The sequence below is a fragment of the Asterias amurensis genome, chromosome 4 (assembly GCF_032118995.1).
Source record: "Asterias amurensis chromosome 4, ASM3211899v1".
In the NCBI taxonomy this organism is placed as follows: domain Eukaryota; kingdom Metazoa; phylum Echinodermata; class Asteroidea; order Forcipulatida; family Asteriidae; genus Asterias; species Asterias amurensis.
The window spans coordinates 23,821,139-23,839,339 of record NC_092651.1 but is presented as its reverse complement, the minus strand read 5'-3'; the positions used below and the strand labels follow the sequence as shown (position 1 = coordinate 23,839,339).

At 32.4% G+C, this 18,201-nt stretch overlaps 1 protein-coding gene across 3 annotated transcripts in view; it reads right to left on the bottom strand.

Annotated features, from left to right (window-relative positions):
• The window catches only part of LOC139936752 (inositol polyphosphate-4-phosphatase type I A-like), a 104,968-nt gene that overhangs the window by 80,246 nt on the left and 6,521 nt on the right, over positions 1 to 18,201 (bottom strand). For all 3 annotated transcript variants that reach the window (XM_071931662.1, XM_071931664.1, XM_071931663.1), the window contains exons 2-5: positions 13,119 to 13,255; positions 11,165 to 11,191; positions 10,395 to 10,514; positions 27 to 108 (exon numbers count right to left, since the gene is read on the bottom strand). The gene's annotated coding sequence lies outside the window, so the exon portion shown is untranslated. The remainder of the gene's footprint in view (positions 1 to 26; positions 109 to 10,394; positions 10,515 to 11,164; positions 11,192 to 13,118; positions 13,256 to 18,201) is intronic.

Sequence of the window (18,201 nt, the reverse complement as noted above, 5' to 3'; positions counted from 1 at the left end):
AGTAAGTTATTGAGAAATAAAAGTACCTGTGTTTCGGTAAAGACGTGACAGCTTGGGCGTTCACAACACTTTGATTTTTTCAATAATTACAAACCAGTCAGAAAAATCCTGAAATGAGAAGAAACAATTGCAAGAAGCTGTTAGTTTGTGAATACAGAAGGTTTAAATAAGAACCACCAAGAGGTATGGCTACCACAATTGATAATTTATTTTTAGTGGTGTACATTCAATGCCTGGTGACTGATTCAAAAAAATACAAATACCACAACATAAAACTTTTAAAAAATACTTCAGACTGGTGATGAAGTACTCCGTATGATTGGTGGTGTAAGTGCTGCTGAGATTGGAATAGTTATGAGCTCCTTGCACCCAAAAGCTTGCAAAGCAATGTACAAGAAGTTGCGCTACAGCACATACATATAGCTTTTAAGAAGTCACTTAAAAGTGTCCTTCTGGCCACCTGGCATGTAGCCCTCCAGTGGAGGGCAATAACGATTGACCATGAGCAGGCACCCCCATGGACTCCCAAAGCAAAATCTGATTTTTCCCTCCACAAATCCTGGCAAAGAACCCTGAATCATTGATGGAGAACTTCGGATCAAAACTCCTGGGGTGCTTTTTGGTCATCGTGGGCTTGATCTTGGGAGCTTAGAAAAAACAACTTCTGATGATTCACAGGAAAATTTATCCAAACAATTTAACAACAGATTTGTTTTCTCCGTTCGGTTTAAAAATACACAACGTTTTACCTGTGGACGAGTTTACTTGTGGTTAGGAATTTACTTTTGCTTCACAGGAAGTTTTAGATTATAAATTGTCCAAAAAAAGTCTTTGTGGTTTTGGGGGCTGTTTACAGTACTCCTAGACTAGACTGTTTTGCTTATAATGGTTGCTTAGCGACCAAAAGAAAACACACACATATGACGTAACAGGTAGGTGGTGTGAGTGTGCTATGGGAACGTGTCCATTATGTAGTACAGTAAACCATGTAATCCACAACGTCAAGGTTGTATCAGGGTGACAACTTACCGTTTCAAATATAGATTGTGGGTGGGGGAAATAGTCTTGCTACTGCACGGCTTGAAATAATCAATTGACGCAAGACAAAGTCCGGTTGTTTTAGCAAAACTCCTACACACATCTAAGCAGGTTCCTAATTTGTATAAGACTTTTACTTTAAAAATACCCTATTCCGCCGTGAAAATCTGAATCTGATTTGTGAAGTGGGCAAAGCATCCTGATGGAATCATCACACAAATTTCTTGTAAAGAAGAAAACGAAGAAATTTAAGTTCTAGACAGGGGAGGAAAACCCCTATTGGGAAAACCCCCGCAGTCAGGTAGGGACTGAAATACCCTATCCACGCACTTCAAGAAGGAATTGTGTAATTATTGCGCAGATGTATGAAGTACACACCCGCAAACATCCCCCAGACTTCATACACAGGAAAAGATGGCAGCACATATAAATGTAAATCAGCGTCAATGATGTGAACTAGGGAAGTATGTAGAATTACTCAAATATAAGATGATCTTATTTGGGTGGACAGTTGATATTAGCTCCCCGTGATAAAAAGTTGACAAACTATCGCCTCGGGAACTAGTTTGTCAACTTTCAGTATCTCAGGGAGCTGTAATATCTGCTGAAACTTAGGACAACTAGGAGAAATTTTTAGATATTTAGCAGGATAGGGTTGATAATCGTTATGAAAAAATTAGGACAATGTTAACATAGTTTACAGTTATGAAAAACAACATGCATTTAAAAAAAGAAAAGAAGTGTAAATCGTCCTTTGAGAAAAGCTCTCCCAGAATCCAACTAAGAGGCCATTACTCCTTGAGCAATTTTAACTATGGCTTGAGAAATTTTGGGCAAGATCTATGTACGGAAGTGATTGGTGGAATGACCTAGAGCAGCTAGCACATTACAGGTGAAGCATAAAATTTTGTTTTTCTTCCTGTAAAATAAGGCCATAACCGAATTGGCATATTTAGCTATTGCTAAGGGTGCTAATAAGATTATCATATAAAAATACTTGATGAATCGATGATCAAGCTGTAGCTGATCCGCCAATTCGAACAAGGCCGTCAATAATAATAGTAATAGTAATAGTAATAGTAATAGTAATAGTAATAATAATAATAATAATAATAATAATAATAGTAATAGTAATAGTAATAGTAATAGTAATAGTAATAGTAATAGTAATAGTAATAGTAATAGTAATAGTAATAGTAATAGTAATAGTAATAGTAATAGTAATAGTAATAGTAATAGTAATAGTAATAATAATAATAATAATAATAATAATAATAATAATAATAATAATAATAATAATAATAATAATAATAATAATAATAATAATAATAATAATAATAATAATAATAATAATAATAATAATAATAATAATAATAATAATAATAATAATAATAATAATAATAATAATAATAATAATAATAATAATAATAATAATAATAATAATAATAATAATAATAATAATAATAATAATAATAATAATAATAATAATAATAATAATAATAATAATAATAATAATAATAATAATAATAATAATAATAATAATAATAATAATAATAATAATAATAATAATAATAATAATAATAATAATAATAATAATAATAATAATAATAATAATAATAATAATAATAATAATAATAATAATAATAATAATAATAATAATAATAATAATAATAATAATAATAATAATAATAATAATAATAATAATAATAATAATAATAATAATAATAATAATAATAATAATAATAATAATAATAATAATAATAATAATAATAATAATAATAATAATAATAATAATAATAATAATAATAATAATAATAATAATAATAATAATAATAATAATAATAATAATAATAATAATAATAATAATAATAATAATAATAATAATAATAATAATAATAATAATAATAATAATAATAATAATAATAATAATAATAATAATAATAATAATAATAATAATAATAATAATAATAATAATAATAATAATAATAATAATAATAATAATAATAATAATAATAATAATAATAATAATAATAATAATAATAATAATAATAATAATAATAATAATAATAATAATAATAATAATAATAATAATAATAATAATAATAATAATAATAATAATAATAATAATAATAATAATAATAATAATAATAATAATAATAATAATAATAATAATAATAATAATAATAATAATAATAATAATAATAATAATAATAATAATAATAATAATAATAATAATAATAATAATAATAATAATAATAATAATAATAATAATAATAATAATAATAATAATAATAATAATAATAATAATAATAATAATAATAATAATAATAATAATAATAATAATAATAATAATAATAATAATAATAATAATAATAATAATAATAATAATAATAATAATAATAATAATAATAATAATAATAATAATAATAATAATAATAATAATAATAATAATAATAATAATAATAATAATAATAATAATAATAATAATAATAATAATAATAATAATAATAATAATAATAATAATAATAATAATAATAATAATAATAATAATAATAATAATAATAATAATAATAATAATAATAATAATAATAATAATAATAATAATAATAATAATAATAATAATAATAATAATAATAATAATAATAATAATAATAATAATAATAATAATAATAATAATAATAATAATAATAATAATAATAATAATAATAATAATAATAATAATAATAATAATAATAATAATAATAATAATAATAATAATAATAATAATAATAATAATAATAATAATAATAATAATAATAATAATAATAATAATAATAATAATAATAATAATAATAATAATAATAATAATAATAATAATAATAATAATAATAATAATAATAATAATAATAATAATAATAATAATAATAATAATAATAATAATAATAATAATAATAATAATAATAATAATAATAATAATAATAATAATAATAATAATAATAATAATAATAATAATAATAATAATAATAATAATAATAATAATAATAATAATAATAATAATAATAATAATAATAATAATAATAATAATAATAATAATAATAATAATAATAATAATAATAATAATAATAATAATAATAATAATAATAATAATAATAATAATAATAATAATAATAATAATAATAATAATAATAATAATAATAATAATAATAATAATAATAATAATAATAATAATAATAATAATAATAATAATAATAATAATAATAATAATAATAATAATAATAATAATAATAATAATAATAATAATAATAATAATAATAATAATAATAATAATAATAATAATAATAATAATAATAATAATAATAATAATAATAATAATAATAATAATAATAATAATAATAATAATAATAATAATAATAATAATAATAATAATAATAATAATAATAATAATAATAATAATAATAATAATAATAATAATAATAATAATAATAATAATAATAATAATAATAATAATAATAATAATAATAATAATAATAATAATAATAATAATAATAATAATAATAATAATAATAATAATAATAATAATAATAATAATAATAATAATAATAATAATAATAATAATAATAATAATAATAATAATAATAATAATAATAATAATAATAATAATAATAATAATAATAATAATAATAATAATAATAATAATAATAATAATAATAATAATAATAATAATAATAATAATAATAATAATAATAATAATAATAATAATAATAATAATAATAATAATAATAATAATAATAATAATAATAATAATAATAATAATAATAATAATAATAATAATAATAATAATAATAATAATAATAATAATAATAATAATAATAATAATAATAATAATAATAATAATAATAATAATAATAATAATAATAATAATAATAATAATAATAATAATAATAATAATAATAATAATAATAATAATAATAATAATAATAATAATAATAATAATAATAATAATAATAATAATAATAATAATAATAATAATAATAATAATAATAATAATAATAATAATAATAATAATAATAATAATAATAATAATAATAATAATAATAATAATAATAATAATAATAATAATAATAATAATAATAATAATAATAATAATAATAATAATAATAATAATAATAATAATAATAATAATAATAATAATAATAATAATAATAATACCAAAACTTGTATAGCGCCCTAATCATGTGTAAACATGCTCTAGGGCGCTGAACATGGAAAAATAGACAAACTAAAACATAAGAAAATACAAAATTAAAACAACAGGAGTAAACATTCTTAAAAAACATTCAACAACAAACTTAATCAATAGAAATCCTGAAGTATTAAAAATGCAATTAGGTCTAAAATCGCAATTAGGTCTAAAATCTCAAATAAAAACAGTTTCTAGTGAACTTACCAGTTATCAATTGAAAGATTAAGATAGGAAATGGCCAACTTGCCCCTCTCCAAATCATCTCTGAAGATCTCTAGTTCTAAGAACATTTTTTCCCTCCTTTTGATTTCCCATAACTACTTTGGCCAACAAAAAACTTAAAGTCACCTGGAAGTGGTATTTTGTCAAAATAAAGCTTTTGTCACCAATATATGTGTTTTGATGAGTGGAATGTGAATAAACAGTTAACTAAGGTTCTAAAAAATTTGTTCTTATCTTATTTACAAATTTAAGAGTAGGTCCCGACCCGAGAAGGCGCTGTTCGTGACGTCAATTGAGGCGCGATATTTGAAGAGAAAATGCTGGACAGCGCTGAAAAAGACGTCAGACAGGACCACTAGGCACTATTGCTCTTGTGAGTCTGACCCCATCGTTAGTTGTTTTGCTGCATCCAGCAGCAATACACTTGGTTGGCACTGCCGGAAAAAAGCAGAAAACAACTTTTTTCGAAACGTACAAACTCACGACTTGGACTTGCATGTACTTTGCACGTGTGTTTACTCTACGCATCAAGGCAAAGTCTGCCTCGATTGACGTCACAAAAGGGGTAGGCGGAGTCAACCCCCAAACAACTTTATCTATTTTTTAACATATAAATCGTTACAAACAATTACTAATTTTTTTTTAAATTGTTACTAAACATATACTCTTATGTTTAAAAAAATAAAAATTATATTTCGAGGTGACTTTAAGATATCCCAAACAAGGAGTCCTAAGCTAAATGGCATGCCTTCCTTACCTAAAAGCCTACCCCCTAAAACAGCTGAATTTCTATCCGGCACCGCTCTCCGGAATTTCTTCTTCGGGACAGACAAGCACGCCACTCCTGATCGTATCCTTACGAGTGATAAGTCAGTTTGCAGACACTTATACACACTGGCACTGCACTCTACACCAAGTTATGACTGAACAGACAACAACCAGCTGCACACAGGCCCGGAGAAACAAAAACCCGTTCAGGCTGCCGCAACATTCTAGGAAGGCGCAGAGATCCCCATAGGTCAAGGATTGTGATGTGTTAATGGGGTGGACCTATCAGGAAGTCTATTAATTATCACCAAGGGCAGCCCCGATGCACTGCACCGATGTTCGGCTCAGGTTTAAGCCCGTGACTACACTCACTCATACACCCTGCTCTTGACGCCTTTCTGGGATTGTTAAGGAACCTTTTTGGGCTAAATAGGCGCCCTCTTGGGCTCCTTTGACGAGTCACAACCAACCTTGGGTGATTCAGATTTAGATCAGACATGAATGTGATGTTCTGACACTGAACATTGAGTCTATTTATAGATCCTGTCTAAACCTCTGCCCAGAAAGAGTAGACTAAAACTAGAGGATTTCCCAAAGATAAGAGAAGTAGGTTAAGGTAGAATAATCAGATAAAAAGACGGCATGTGATATTTGGTATAGTTTAGTTTCCTGGTTTGAGTATTTGTTTACAATGGAACTATTGAAAAACAAAACAAAAAAAAACTTCTCTTTAAATTGAAAATATTTTAAAAATGAGTATTGAGCCTTGCATGAAATGCAGTGTCTTTCCTGTCTGCTGTTTTGGAAGTGAAAATTTACCCAACATGCGTGTTGTGCAAGAGGTCAATAAAGGGCCCTTCGCTTTTGCAAGGAACTTTTGTTCCAGGGCTGCGGGCTGGCCCTGGTATTTGTTTTCCAAATTGTTTGACGCTACTCTTTTCATTGTCATGAGTGCTCCGTTACCCAAGAAAAGGCGCTATTAAATTTTTGATAATACTATTATTAAAAGCAAAGCAAATGTTCTTTCTGAAGGTGAGATGAAAACAAATGAAGAAAAATGTCCAAATAAAGTGTTTCCAGACCACAGCATTAGTCACAAGTTTCCCTTATAAGTCAAATCACGCCACCAGCAAACCATAAAATTCAACCGTCACCAAACGCCTACAAACCCGAATTACTTAAAACAATGATGCTACACTTCTCCTGATGATTAAAATAACCCATCAAGCCGGGCACCTGCAACAAAGAGACCACGCCCAATCCCCCTGTCGACTCAAATACCCACCCTGTTCAGGTGATTGGAGCACAGCAGTGTCGCTAATCCACTCCGGAAGGCTTTCAGCTACCTGGGCCGAGTGTCATTAAGCTAGTAAGGAGACAATTTTGCTTAGTGCATTTTTTGGCTTAGCAAGAAATTACCTGGGTACCAGTCACAGCAATGGTAACTGTATGGTATTCTGGCTGGTAACCTATACTTTCTTAGCAAAAGTTGTTTATGCTAAGCAAGATTTTTGCTTTAAGGCTTTATGAAATTGGGCCCTGTTGCTCACTTTACATGATATCGGTAGCGATAGACATGCAGAGTGCGTGTACAGAAGTCCGACGCCATCATGATCGCAGGATGAAGGAACCAGCAGGCGTAAGCATGAGCACCAGTATTCTCGCTAACCCAGAGAGAATTAGCGTTGGTAATTGGACAAGGCAGTTATGTAGAGGAGGCCGGAAATGAGCTTAGCGAAACACCTCCTAACCTGTCATACAAAGACACTGGGTGGTTATGAGCCACGTCATAATTAAAAATGATCTACTACACATGACAACCTCTACTTGAACTTTTGAGGACACGAGCAAGGTCAGCGAACATGGTGTGTGTCGTTGTTGAAACTTTGACCTTTAGATGGGAAGTTGAGTTAGTGCATGAGAGATGGCAGCATCGAAAACGCTGAATCGTAATCCTTACAAAGAAAATCAAACACCATAATCTGATAAAGGTCACCTCCCCGCCCCCCTCCCTATACCAAGATAAATAAATAAATACAAAAAAAATGCTGAGGTCTCAAATTCAATTCAAATATTTTAGTGAGAAATTACTTCTCTCTCAAAAACTACACTACTTCAGAGGGAGCCATTTCTCACAATGTTTTCTACTTCAAACAGCTCTCCATTACTCGATACCAAGTAAGTTTTTTATGCTCACAATTATTTTCAGTAATTACCAATAAGTGTCCAGTGCCTTTAAATGATCAAAACCAATTACTTCCAGCCATATAGACCAGGCCACAGATACCGTAGAGTGTCATGGCCGAGTGGTTAAGAGCATCGAATTCAAGTTCTGGTGCGTTTTCACCGGAGTGTGGGTTCGAATCCCGGTCGTGACACTTGTGTCCTTGAGCAAGATACTTTACTATAATTGCTTCTCTTCACCCAGGGGAATAAATGGGTACCTGCGAGGGTAGAGGTTGATATTGTGAATGAAAAAGCCTTTGGAGCGATATAAACTGTTGCCCAGGTTGTATACTCCCAAGGGAGCTGAGAAACATTAAAAAGGGATGTTATTGGCCCTATGACCAGGGTACTAATGTAAAGCGCTTAGAGAATTAAGTGTTAATTATTAGGCGCTATATAAATCAAAAGTTATTATTATTATTATTATTATTATTATTATTATATATAAATAGCTAAGTGCATCACAAAAAAAGCTTAGGGTTCAAAATTATTAATGTTCTGCTAACGTGACATTATTGATAATCTCAAATGAGGGCGGAGTGATTGGCCCCAGAGGAACGCATTCTGCACGTTGTGATACAGATTAGTCCATTTCACACAAGGGGGGGATTTTTTTTTCGCAAGGGGGGGGGGCAGCAGCTATATGATTCATGTTTTCTCTCGAGAGGGGGGCTAGCGGTTCATTTCCGATGCAACATTAATTTTATCAGCCTAAACCTACCCTAGTGACGTTCATGTGGTTTGTGTTCCATGCACCAACTGTTTTTCTTGGATACCATGTGGTTTGTGTTACACCTGGCTGCTCGCCTACAACGTTCCACCGGGCAGCCCCAGAGCAGCACAATTGTACCACCAAATTTTTTTTTTTTTTAGCCATCCGTAGGTAGAGTATTAATAAAACCGGTCTCTTGGCTGGCAGTAACAGGAACAACACCTGAATCTCGTAAAAGTGGTTGACCTCAAAATTGACAACCACTATGGTTGTTACAAGGTTTGGTTATCAAAACCACAAACTGTACATTAATGAGAAGTCTCCCGAATTCCTTAAATCTGCACCGGGGAAGAAGATGATAAAGCAAGACAATTACCTAAAGAACAAAAATCTACCTTGCAAGAAGATACACACAAGGTGTTAACGCAAACCAAAGATACCTTAATGCCTCAAAACCTGTGAAATGTGAAGCTCATTTAAAAGACCGCATCAAAAATGATTTAAATAAGAAGGATGAGTAAATTTCAGATTTATGGAAGGTATCATTCCGTTTTCCAGACACTGAAAAGTAAAAAAAAAATATTTATGGGAAGGTTTGAGTTCCGTCAATTCAGTTATCATTTTCTTAAAAACGGACCATCTTCGAGACGAAACCTTGTTCGGGATGATTGAAAATTAAATTCAAGTCATCCATGTTTCTAAATATTGTTGTCATTAGTTTTGAAGTTAATCTGTTAGAAATGTGATGCCCCACAGATGCGTTTACAACTTGACATCCTTCTGCAAATTTGAAGAAGTTTTTACAATTAGGACCCTTTTAGCAATCAATCAATTGTAAAACTAATGAGGCGCCAATCCACCACTCCCAACCCGTGCCTCATTAAACGATCTGTCAATATATAGAATGATTAGTTCGTCCACAACTGTTGCCAATTGGGTTAAGGCGTAATTCAATTGAACTTTTGACTCTCGAAAGCGCTTCTTAATTTTGAGGGATGAGGGTGGCTGGATACTCTAAACCGTCCGACACCACACCTCAAGATTCCCCAGATTTACCTCGGGTCGAGTGATTGAACATATTGCATCAATGTGCTTTGACGCCTCGTTCTACCCTGCATGTCATCAAAGTTATCTGATGAAACGCAGATTAAAAAGACGAAGAAAATCGGTCTCTTTCACTTTGACCTACTTCTTCGACTCACTTACCACGGAAGCTGTCAAACTTGTTTGAAGTATGAAACGGTTTTATCTCGTAGTGAGGGGTGGAGTATCCCTTTAGATGAGGCTCTTGGCATCCCGCAATATACCCAAGGACTCTGCAAGGCACTGTCAAGAGAATAAGTCATGTCAAAACATTTTCACGAATATAGCACACATATTTTTTTCATCAAAGTATTGGTGCCAAGTTCATTTCCTTTTTAGGCGTGTTGATGTTTTTTTCACAAGTGAACCGTCATATAGGGTAACTCTGCATCTCGCAAAAGATTTGAACAGCTTCAGATGCCAGGCCCGATTTTTTTAACCACAACATTTCCAAACAACTTTTAAATAGCTATTTTTTAGTTAATTAAAACATAAGTAGTTAATTAAACATTTAATTTGACATAAGATATTATACGTATTTTGTACATTGCCAGTTGCAATGTTTCAAACAGCATTAACTATTTGTCAAAATTTGTCCAGAGACAGTAAAACCAAAAAAAGGATTTTGGCAAAAATTGGTCTGTAAACATTTCTAAGACTTACTTTTTAAATGACTAATTTTGAGTCACTCAGATTTTAAGTTCTATTAAAAGTATATAAAATAAACAATAAACATAATTCACATAAATCACGTTGAAACAATGTTGTGTATCTCAAGACCAAACATATCAAAAGACATTCTTTGCTTTTTTCATCAGAACAAGATTTAAAAATTAAGTAATCTGAAAAAAATTCACGTATTACTCAAAAAGAATTGTTACAACAAATCTTACCTGTGCTAAGCAGCTCTTCCTCAGTTCCTGCAAAAATAAGAAGATTTGAATTTAGAACTCTGCCTTTTTTAGAAGCTGAACTCGCAAACTAAAAAAATGCTTCACTGCTCGAGACGAAACTTGCAAAGAATGTGGTTATTAAGGTGTGGATGTTATCTTCCGGAGACTGGTCTCCTTCACATAAAAGGTACATGATGCTGCAGGATGAATGGCTTGAGTTAAGAACTACAGTAACAGTACAGACTCTGAACTTTGAGGGCATTGTGTTTAGGTGATGTGCTTAAAGGGGCATTGTGTTTAGGTGATGTGCTTAAAGGGGTACCTTGCTTTGCATGCATCGTGTTGTCTTAGAGCAGAAAAGACTTATACGACGTAGAAGACCCAAACTCAGAGTAAAAAGGATCTTAAATAAGATGTTGAATGTCCCTGTCGGCTCAGAGCAGAAAGGACTTATACGATCTAGAAAGACCCAAACTCAGAGCAGAAAGGACTTTTAAGACCTAGAAAGACACAGTCAGCTCAGAGCAGAAAGGACTTATAAGACCTAGAAAGACACAGTCAGCTCAGAGCAGAAAGGACTTATAAGACCTAGAAAGACCCAGTCGGCTCAGAGCAGAAAGGTTTTATAAGACCTAGAAAGACCCAGTCGGCTCAGACCAGAAAGGACTTATAAGACCTAGAAAGACCCAGTCAGCTCAGAGCAGAAAGGACTTTTAAGACCTAGAAAGACCCAGTCGGCTCAGAGCAGAAAGGTTTTATAAGACCTAGAAAGACCCAGTCGGCTCAGACCAGAAAGGACTTATAAGACCTAGAAAGACCCAGTCAGCTCAGAGCAGAAAGGACTTTTAAGACCTAGAAAGACACAGTCAGCTCAGAGTAGAAAGGACTTATAAGACCTAGAAAGACCCAGTCTGCTCAGAGCAGAAAGGTTTTATAAGACCTAGAAAGACCCAGTCGGCTCAGAGCAGAAAGGTCTTATAAGACCTAGAAAGACCCAGTCAGCTCAGAGCAGAAAGGACTTTTATGACCTAGAAAGACACAGTCAGCTCAGAGCAGAAAGGACTTATAAGACCTAGAAAGACCCAGTCGGCTCAGAGCAGAAAGGACTTGTAAGACCAAGAAAGACCTGGTCGGCTCATTGCAAATATGAAATTACTGCCAACTGGGTCTTTCTAGGTCTTATTTAAAAGTCCTTTCTGCTCCGAAGTTAACCGAGTCATTATCTTTAGGTCTTATTAGTCCTTTCTACTACAAGCTGACTGGGTCTTTCTATATGTCCCGGAGGTCCTTTCTTTATGCTCTGACCTGACTGGGTCTTTCTATGTCTTAGAGAACGTATTGTCAGAGCTCAGAGAATTAGCTGGAGAATCTGCTACAACCATCGTTCTGTGAAATCAGCGCATGCTCAGAGCTCAGAGAATTAGCAGCAATGTCTGCTAAAACTATCGTTCTGTGAAATCAACGTATTCTGATAGCTCAAAGAATTGGCCACGAAGTCGGCCTAAACCATCATTCTGTGAAATCAACGCATACTTAGAGCTCAGAGAACTAGCCGCAATATATGCTAAAACACAGTTCTTTGAAATCAACGCATGCTCAGAGCTCAAAGATATTAGCCGCGAAGTCGGCCTAAACGATCGTTCTGTGAAATCATCGCATGCTCAAAGCTCAGAGAAATAGCCGCAATATATGCTAAAACACAGTTCTGTGAAATCAACGCAGTCTCAGAGCTCAAAGAATTAGCCTCAATATCTGCTAAAAGAATCGTTCTGTGAAATCAAAGTAGCTAAAAGCTCAAAGAATGAGCCGCAATGTCTAGAAGTTCTCCCATAGCATCCATCACAAAATCCCTTTAATACCCCGACCTAGCCTGACCCCTTCCGACCCACCCTGACCCCTCCCGACAACACCACACCCATCGTTCTAAGTTTCTCCCAGTCTCCGGTCTCTGTACCTTATTCTCTCTATCTGAGTTGACGTTTCTTGCAAAGTCTCCTGATTGTAGAGATTGCGCTCATTTTCCCTCTTCCTCCTGTAGGGTTGGTGATAGGTCGGAGCTGTCAATCACTGCATTGTTGACGACTTGTCAGTCTGATTGGAGGAAACAGTTCACAACATACGTCATTTTCTTAAAGTTAACTGGTATCCATATGGGACCAAAATATGGGTGGTGGTGGTGGAGAGGTTCTGGTGATGTGAAGTGAGTAAGTTATATTTTCCTTTAAAATGGTACTCCAAAACCACCAAGCTGACAGTATCCATTTTGTTTATTGATAAATGGAGGTCAAATACATGGTATTATCATTGATTCTTATCATAAAGTTCAATTAGCTTTTCATCATGTTTGTTTTTCGATCTTCACCAAATCCATCAATGTTTTAACCGTTTAATGATGGAAGTTTTTCCAAATAATACAAATTATACATTCACAATAGTTTTGAATTGTCTCATGTACATTATTCATTTTCATACAATAAAAACTGGAACATAAAAACTGGAACGTTAGAATGCCTATGATATGGAAACTAGCATAGTAAGCACAAAATGAGCCGTTAAGCAGCTCTTATGAATTGGGCCACTGGCAACGAGCTCTAGAATAAAAATGTTCAACCCTTGACTCTGCCGTACAAACATGTCTACATGGTGTACAAGGACATAGGAATGCAAGTCGCTCTAAATTAACATTTTGGTAAAGAAACATTAGAATGTAACACTAACAAATATACATTTCCAACCCAGTGTGCCAGGGATTTCCTTGTTTTCCCATGAAGTCACATTTGGTGGAGAGTAAACAGACATAAAACATATTATGAAAACATGGTACAATAAAGTACTTCCTCATGGGATCTTTGAACTTGTAGCACACATAACAATAGAGTTGAAGTTCCCCTTAACTATTTTAGGACAGTTGGAGTATTTGAAAGACATTCGTCATCAGTAACAACACTAATGTAAAGGGCACTAATGAAAAGCGCATTGATACGGTTATTGGGAAATGCGCTATATAAGAATTGGTTATTATTATTATTATTATTATTATTATTAACACGTTTACGAATAATAAATTATTTAATAGGATGCTTAATTTGCATCATAGATAAAGAATACTATTAATTTTATGTTTTAGGACCCCTCAGAATTTGTGGGAAGGGAGGTCAATGAAATTATAATTGAAAATCAAAATTCACTTTTTCTTAAAAAAAGTAAACAGTGGCTATACAGCCATGTGACAAGGGCCCAATAGTCTAGTGATCGCGTGCGCATTTTTTGCAGGAATAGTGCCCGATCGGACAGTAGCCTTTTAACTTTTGACTGGTTACAGCGCCCTCTCTTGACGTGAGCCATGAGCAGCAACTAAAAAACTTCCTTTCTTTTTCGAAGATTCCTTTCTTATTTCATTAGACCGAGGTGCATTATACAACACATGGACTGGCCTACAAGTAATTCGGTAAATAGTGCCCCGTCGGGCCAGTGATCGACCAGATGTGGGACCCATTTAGGGAAAATTTGCCCCTCTTCTAGTTACTCAAAGTCATGTGGGGGAATAGACGTACACTATTTACCTCATTGCCAGTCAATATGTGTATATTTTGTAATATGTATGCTCCCTTGAAACCCAACCCACCCACATGGTTGTCCTGGTTTTCATTAGACGTTGATTTGTGAATGACGTTACAAGAGAGGTTTTTGGGATTGGTTAACCGATGTTGCGGTTAGGAAGCCAGGATGAAGAAGTGCAATCAGCGACTCACAGCTTGTCTTGTATGCACTCTTCAAGATTCCTTTTTCGCAAAGGGGAGTGAAAGTGTATGTTGAGTTGTTGTTCTTGAAGGTGTTATTATAAAAACTGCAAAATCTCATTTGACTGTTGCAAACCTGTTGTAAATGACATACCGGTAAAACTTCAACACAAAAATCAAACTGCAGCCGCAAAAAACAAAAACTGAAAATCTAATTTGACTGTTGCAAACGTGTTGTAAATGACCTACCGGTAACTTCAACACAAAACTCTAACCACAGCAGCAGCTGTAGCTGAGAATTCGGACAGAGCTTAGGCTGTAAAACTAAGGCTGCAAAGGTACATAAAATGTACAACCTAACCACAATTTCACAAAAGTTTGCGATAGCAAAAATATGCTACCAGCTATAAATTACACCATGTAATGATTAAAGGAACAGGTTGCCTTGGATTGGTCGAGTTGGTCTTTGAAAAGCGTCCTGTAACCGTTTGTTATAAAATCGATATGGTTAGAAAGATGTTGTAAAAGTAGAACACAATGATCTATACAAACATGCCTCGAAATTGCATAGTTTTCGTTTTACCTCGTCGACAAACACGGTCGGCCATTTATGGGAGTCAAAACTTTGACTCCCATAAATGGCCGACCGTGTTAGTTCGCGGCGTAAAATGGAAACTGTGCAATTTTGAGTTATACTTGTGTGGATCATTTTATATTCTACTTTTAAAACATCTTTCCAACCATATGCATTTCATAACAAACGGTTTCAAATGCTTTTTATAGACCAACTCGTCTGATTCAAGGCAACATGTTCCTTTAATGTTTGTGACAGGTTCCTCGCTTTTAAATAAATTCTAAAATTTGCTAAGCACGTAAGCAAAACACTCACCGGGTACCAGTCACACCAATATTAACTATACTTGTACTTGGCTGGTCACCTGTTACTGCTTGTAGCAAAAGTTAGTGTCAACCTTCTTTGAAATTAGGGCTTGACACATTATCCACTTATGTACACACGTACATCCCTAGTGTATGTTAGCAAAACAAAATGTAGTCGGAAACCGTCATTGAAGCTTGTTCATTCATTCAATGCCTATTCATGACCTTTCTTTCCATGTTAGCTTGCAGGAAATTGCAACCACCTCTCAAAACAAAAATGTTTCTCAGTAAACTGTTGACTTTCAATTTAAAAATGGAATGACAAGGTCACAGCAAAATGAATGCTACAATGTTTGTGAGTTGTAGAATACATGCATAGAATTGCACACATGTATAGCAACAGCGACCGCCATGTTTGGTGATAACAATGGAAAAGTGCACTCGTGTACATATGCGCTGCTCACAACTTTCAGCCAATGATAGCCTTCCAGTGTACACGTTTCATCAAAGATGGTGGTCAATGACGTCATGTGTAATCCATCTTTATTCAAACCCTTCTTTATTATGAAAGGCAGATTAAAACTATCCCAGCCTGCAATTTGATGTCATGTGATAAATGCATAGTACAGTCAACCCTCCTACTGTCTGACTATTCAATATCATCCACTGTGTATTTGAATGATATTGAATAGTCAGAAAATTCATTCTTTTTGGTCAAAACACTGACTAGCCAGACCTATTATTTAACATTTGCATTTCGTTGACAAAGAAGATGATATTTAGAAGTAAGTTTGATCAACAAAGGCCAAATTTTCATTCTGTTGTTAATTTAGTAAAATTTAATTATGAATTAGAATGAAAGATTGCGACTGGCTCAAACACAATGCATAAACTTATCACTACATTGTAAGTGGAGGTTTACGGTTTAATTAATTATTAATAAATACACATGTACCCCAGACAGTTTCCCTACTCCTAGAAACGTGGGTGTGCATAAACCTTTTGTTAATGCACACTGGAGCTCTGTTTATGCACACTGAGCTGGCTTCTGCGTGTTGGGCGCGCAAGATTATCACGCGGAACGCGCAAATCATAACTATCAGCGTGTCACCTAAGCGCGCATGCGTACACACAACCACGCGCCTCGAACAGATGCTTCACAAAGTTTTGAAAAAAAAATTCAAACCTTGGATTTTCAATTGTTAAAGTGTCTATAACTGTATTTGTTTACGTTTTTTAACAAAAGGGCATTTGTGACAATGACCTCCTCTTCAAATCTAATTATCAATAGAGTTTCTTATACCCCTCTCTTAGATCAGAGTGTCTACACTAGTGGATAGATTGTTCACTACTCCTTGTAACCTGTTGCTTTTATTTGGTTCTTTAGCCGTGGTTTCACAGGTCATTAACCCCTCTTTTCTTGTATTATGTAATATGGGGGTACTAGTAGGGTGTAAGAGTGGAGTATGGGAACGTGTGTTTTGCAAGGGGACAGAAGCCTTGTGACTGTCGACTGAGACGCCGGTCAGCATTTTGTATTGCTGCGTGATGTGGGTTTGATTTTGCCCAAGTTTTGTGCTGGTTTTGCTTCTGTGGTCGTCTACGGATGAGAAACCGTAAGTTGATTTATTTCATTGTGTTATTATGTACATAAGGTTATGATTTAATATAATTGCATGTATTATAAAATGGAGGGCCCGATGTAAACCAATGGATTTGGCATTTGGAGTATAAGTTATGCTGCATTTATTTTCTGAGGATGAACATAGTGTGTTTCACAAGATTTTAGGTGTTTATAAAGCTAGGGCTAAGTAACTGGGTATGGTATATTCTTGTTCTCTTTTCTTAGACGGCTTTTAAGTGGGGATTGGTAATCGGGTTGCCTGAGACAGAGGACACTCCTTGGAGCCACTACCGTTGAGGGCGCTAGATGCGATCAAGTAGTCGGGCTACCAGCACCACCCTGTGAACCAACTGTGAACTGTGGCTGTGTGCCGCATGTGTTGTGTGATAATTTGAGGTCAGACAGCGAACCTGGCAAGTATCTTTTGGATCAAGATGAACTGAATACCGAAATGAACTATAACTAAGATACGGTGGTGATGGTAGTTCAGTAATTTATAATATTTAATTGTGCTTACATTATTTGTTATGGGACAGAGGTTTTGGTTAAGCCTTGTATCCTTAATATACTTGGTGTAACCAACAATAAGAGGTCTACTGAGCCAATACTTTTATTATTATGTTTTGGTCACAACAAGAGCAAAGACAAGTGCATTTCCTTTTTATTGTGTGACCAAATGTTTTTTTAAAGCCTTTAATAAACTTGGCCGTAACAAATACTACAGGGTCCAACATCAGTAATGTAGCCTTGATTTATAGGGGTTGTGAGGGATGAAACAGAATTGATCATGTATA